This window comes from Caloenas nicobarica, chromosome 3 (assembly GCF_036013445.1).
Source record: "Caloenas nicobarica isolate bCalNic1 chromosome 3, bCalNic1.hap1, whole genome shotgun sequence".
Lineage (NCBI taxonomy): Eukaryota > Metazoa > Chordata > Aves > Columbiformes > Columbidae > Caloenas > Caloenas nicobarica.
In genome coordinates, this window is record NC_088247.1 from 105051504 (window position 1) to 105057503 (window position 6000).

Consider the following 6000-nt stretch of genomic DNA (forward strand, 5'->3'; position numbering starts at 1 on the left):
GCTGAGTCCAGGAGCTAGTATTAGGACTGGTAGTGCTCAGCATCCTCATCCATGACCTGGATGATAAGACACTAGACAAATTTGTAGATGATCATCAACTGAGAGGAGAGGGGACTTGGCTGATGCAGTGAATGGCAGAGCTTTGCTCCAGAGGGACCATGGTAAACTTGAGAACTGGGCTAACAGGACCCTTGTGGAGCCACCAGAAGTGAGAAGCTCTGCCCTTGGACCAGGACCTGCCAGTACATCCCCCCAGGCTAGGAAGCAGTGACCTGAGTAGTCCTGCTTAAGGGGACCTGCAGGTTATGGAGGACCCAACCCATCACAAATAGGGTAGGCAGCTGTCCAACACCAGATAAGGTAGGGTGAAGGCAGCAAGCACTGAGGGACGTTATTATCCTGGTCTGCTCCATGGTGGTGAGGCCATACCTGGGTTGCTGTGTCCGGCCTCGACTCTCCTTCCCAGCTCAAGGGGGATGTGGAGAAACTGGCAGGGCCCAGTGGGAGCTGCCCGTGTGCCAACAGCACGTACCTCTGTGGAGAGGTGGAGGGAGCTGGGCTGGCTTAGGCTGGGAAGAGAGGTCTGAGAGGTGAGCTAACAATGGCCTACAGCCACCCAATGGAGAGATACAAAGATGGCAGCCAAATAATTCTCAGCCATAGCAGACAATACAAGAGGTGGTGGCCATGGCTTGCTGTTTGGGAGGCCCAGGCTGGACTTTAGGGAAGACTTTCACCAGGGAGAGGATGCAGTGCTGGAACAGGTTACCCAGCAAGGCTGACTGATCTCCATGCTCAGAGGCTTTTTAAGATTTGGCCGGACAAAGCTGCAGCTGCCCTTGTCTAGTGTTAGTGACAGTCCTGCTCAGAGCAGGGCATGTGACGGAGACCTGCAGAGGGACCTTCCAGTTTGTGTGGTTCAGTGATCCTGTTTTAAAACAGGGACAGCAGTGGGGAGACCTGGTGTCCAGTCTATTGAGATCTGATCTCACCAGAACATGTCGCCTTTATCTCAACCATCCTCCTTCCTTCACCTGTACCAGTATCTCTAGAACAGAAAGGAGGATCTGTTTTATTTCATGAACAAGGCAGATTACGTAGAGTTTTACTTAAGAGCTAACTGCAAGAAGCAGATGAAACCAGCTCTTTTGAATGAATGTTGCTATCATAAATAATATTGTTGGCACTTGAGCAGTTCCAACTATTAATTCTGTGTGATGCCTGATTTTACTGCATTAAAGGAGGCAAGCTCCTCACTTTTGTGCTATCTTTTCCAATTTGAAAATTGGATTTTTAGGGTCCTGAGGTATAATCAGTTAATGTTTGTCCAACATGTTGAACTTATAAATGCTGTCTAAATATGAAGTTTAACTGTGCTGCTGGAGAACACTTTGTATAAGTGATCTGAAGGCCCAGGGAAGAGTCATCCTGTGTAAGCTCCTGGACTCTTGTTCTCTTTCTTTGATTGCCACGTCATTTTTCAGCATGTCTCTCAACGTTCAGAGCTCTAACCCTTTGTCAGACCTAGGGGAAAGGGTTGTTGCCCCCTTGCTTGTCTGCTCTTTGACACGTGGTGTGTGGGTGAAGCTTACTTTTTTCTCTACATTAATGTCAAATGGATATTTTCAAACAAAAGAAGGAAAACCAGCAGCTAGTACAGTTTTCACAGGAGACCAGAGTGGTCATCAAAAGCTTTCTGCTGTCTGTGTTTCTTTCCATCCTATAATTGGTGTGCGAAGTCACTCTTCTCCCTTTTCATCCCTGCAATGGTGCCTTAGGGAAGCACAGAAAATATGAGGAAGCTCTAGAGCTAAAAGATGAATAGAAAGGAGTCTGATAGACAGAACTGGCATGCAGAATTGATAGTGCAGAACTGATAACTGAGTTACTCAAAAGGCAGACTTGAGTGGGAATGGTGTGGATACTAGAGATGGAGGAAGGATGGCAGAGCTTCAGGATGGGCAGGGATTTGGTCACAGATGCTTTATCCTCTCAGGCATTCAACAAGCTCTGGTTAAGATCATTGACTTTCTCAAAACTTTTGGGGAGAGTCATCCAAATAGTTGTCTCTTGGTACTGTGTGTGTGTATGTACATGTATGTATGTAGAGGAGAGACCGACAAGGGCAGATTAAAATGTATGAGACATTAAAATATGCTATCTCCTCAAGATTTATCTTATTTATGTTATCTGTGGACCACTTTCATGAATCTCTGATGGTTTGAGTTATGACTCTTGTGCACTTAAAGCTGACATAATGGCAGCCTCTGTGTGATGAGTTTAATCTTGGCACAGAATGAAAGAGGAGGAGGACACCAAAGAGATTTAATTATGCACCTTCTCTTGTGGTTTTTCTAGTTCTTCAGGGGAATAACTCACAGTACTTGCTGCTTGTTTAATGTGGTTTCTGACATTACTGAACCCATTCTGTTCCAGGCACGTTTCTATTCAGGTACTTGTGCGTCAAAGTATTGTCGAACTTCTTAATTTTGAAGCTGCTGGCCTCCTGAGTGTAATCGAATAAGCACACTCGTGTGCGAAGTGGCAACTAGAGGCACAGTAAAAGGCTTCTTTTCACACCCTCCCCTTAACTACTGCTCACATGGTGAAGGACCGAACACGCATTCTGGCTCTGCTTTTATTGACAGAACTTGCTTCCTCTTGGCTTTCCCTTTAGGTCTGTCTGTCTTGCTCATGATGACAGAAAATTCTCCTATCCTCTAGTCTCAGAACAGAGATCTCAAAAGTAACTTGCCATTTGCCTCTGTCAGCAGCAGAAGAGATGCGTATTGGATAATCAGCTGTGCCAGGCTGAATTATTGAGGCACTTTTCTGTCATTCTCTGGTAAAGATTTTAATTTCAGCATTGAATTCTAAGTTTTTAATTAACTAGCTACTTTTTTTCAGTTCAGTGCTTTTCAGCTGGGAGCAAACACTGCTGAGGCATTTAGGAATTGGGCTGTAACAGCATCTGGCTCCAGCTCCTATTATGGATGGCAATACCTGGAGCTTTTAATTATTTTCTTCTTCCTTCTGACTTTTTTCCTTTTGAAAAACTTGATGTAAAATGCTTTGTGAGGAAAACATCTTTTATTGTTGTCTATCTAAAGTAAGAAGTGCGATGGCATTCAGCTTTCCATGTGGATATGCTAGGGATTATTGGAATTTAAACTGATCGATAGTAATAAAGTTTTATAACAGTGTTCCTTTGGATGTCAGGTCATGCACTATGCCTGAGTTTAGGGAAGCAACAGGGGAAACCTGTAAAAGAGCTGTGTGAAGGTCACTGCTGGGGGACTGTTCCCTCTGCATGTAAGGCTTCAGGGTTGCCTCTAAGAGAACAAGTAAATTAATGAGGAAAATTTCTGGGATGAGAGTGTGAGAAAAGGGAGCACTCTATTTCCTAACTTCAAGTTATGTTTCTATAGCACTGCTGCCGTTCCCAAGGATCACAGGGAATACTGGTTATTTGAGGGAGAAGGTTTTATATGAGTGAAGTCTTTGAATTTAAGAGAAATCATATGGGGCAAATCAAATTTACCCGATGCCTTAGAGAGAGGACAAAATTTGACTTTATTTTGCTTTGATGGATTATTGGCCTTCATCTTTATAGCTAGGAAATGAAATACACTTGAATAGGGGGTAATTTTAAAGACCTTTGGCTTGCCGATCTCTGCTCTGATACCAGTCTTTGCCACACGCTGTTCACAGTTGTTTAATGTTTGCCTTAACTTGTCCATTTGTGAAATGTATTACCTGCCCACAAGAGTCAGTATGAATTCATTAGCGTTTCTGAATTGCCCTTGCATCATCTAGAGAAATGTGGTCACATACCTGCTGGGTAGTAGAAGTGAAATCCTGGTTCTCTTTAAGCTAATAGCAAGAACTCTGATCGACTTCCAAAGAGGTAAGATATCATCCAATTACCATAATTAGATTGTTAAGAATTGTTCAGCTCCAAATTTTGTAATAATTCAAAGGCTGTTACCTTCATGAATTTTAAGTCAGATGGAAGTATAGCATGTTGCAAATCTTCTGGTGCTTATGTAGTCACATTGCACTCAGCACTGGAGACTATTCACGTTCTTAGTGTTCAGCATATTTTGGAGCCTTGATGAGGCAATTAGAAAATCTGTATAAATAAGCCTAGAAAAGTGTAACAGCATTTTTTCTTAATGTTGTCACTCAGGTAGTACCCAGTTCTTCCATGGCTTTTACCAACTACTGAGCTCCTGCTATGAGAGTTTTGCTTGAATAGTTAATTTTGAAGTTGAGTGTAAATAAAGAATCCAAAGACCAGCTCTGTGGGATGTTTTGTGATACTAGTGGAAATATTCCCTCCAGTCAGCATCTCCGAAGACCATAAAACTTGATCTAATTTTTTTTTTTTTTCTACTGTACGGTCTCTAACACACATTGACTGTTAATAGTTTTTACAGCTCTAATTTAATCTGGTAGAGTATTGAACTTGTATGTGAAAGGTAATAAAATCCTTTTAGTAGGAAGATGGAGTTTATGTTCAGAATAAAAATCTATCAGTTTTGCAAAGGATTGTTAAATTGCTGCTTTATAACTGTGATCAGATTAAGTCAGCCTAGCTGTGTTTTGAGCCTTGCTTTTCAAGAAAGTAGGTTAAAGTAAAAAAACGGTGGTCTTTGTATTGTTAGGGAAGAAATCTGCTTGAATTGGCATAGGGACACTAATTTATATCAGGATGTCTGCTCTGTGTGTATTACTGGCTTGGGTAGGTTGCTAAATATTATTTTCAAATAATGTGAACTTCCCTCATCATGAATTCTAACGTATGCCACTTTTGTAACTAATTTTTGTGTCCCATTGTCTTGTTTGGTGTCTTTAGGATCTTATTTGATTGTTTCACATCAGATATACGAGCACATGGCATGCTGGAAATCCTAGACCTCAAGTGGAAGTTGAGAGCAGTTGCCTCCATGTGTTTGTCCCAGAAGAGCTGGCTGATGTTTTCTGCAGTGAAGACTTTCCTGGAGAACCTTATTTTCCATTGTAATTTCTCAGACTGCTGCCGTTTTGGGCTGCAGCCATCTTTCCCAGGCTGCTGCCTCAGAAAGGTCAGAGGATGCAATGGGGTGCACTGACCTCGCTGAGCATCATGAGGCTGTTGAGCAGAAGAACCTGCCCTGGCTCTGTGCTGGGTTTACCCTGAGACTGAGGGGGAAGGATTTAGGGTATGAGCAGTTTTCAGGGTGCATCCAGACCGTTGGGCAGCTGTCAGATGACCGCTTTTAAAGGGGCTGGCAATAGGATATGTAGTTTCCTGTGTTGCTAGGGCTGAGTGCTGTCTCAGTCTTTTGAAAATGTCAGAGTTGTCTCAGCATTCGCTGGCGTGAGGTTCGGATGTTTTGTGCATTTATATCAGACAAGGATGTCGGGCCAGAGATTGTAGGAACCGGCTTCAATGCTGGTGTGGTTTTGAGTTATAGTCTTACCAGTCTATATCCCTTCATTTGAAGACTTTTTTGGACAGGTGCTTTATTCATAATGTATCTATACCTGCTTAGTACATCAGCATCAGTTTTCTTGTTTACAGATATCCCTGTTACCTCATTAGTCCTGAACAGCGCAACTCGAAACTGTCTTCATCATCTCAAAAACACCTTGCTACTAGTTGATAAGCCATCCTTCCCTTTTTTATGACACAAATGTTAAGATGTTGTAAACAAGCTTCCAAAAAGTCAACAGCAATTTTTCATGCAAGTTATATTAATTTGTCTTATATTCCTTTTATGTCAACTACAATAATTCACTGTGCTTAAGCATAAATATCTTTTCACCTGTGTTTGTCTGAAATGACAGCAAGTTGCCAGAGATGTTATCAGACACAACACATGATGATGAATAAAGCCAGCGTGTTACGACTGCAGGTATTAATAAAGTGTAGAAAAATATTATTAGAAGCTGAGTACTACTGGTAGGTTTTCCCCACAGTTTGTGAGCATTTAGAGAGAATGTGGAAAATAAAGT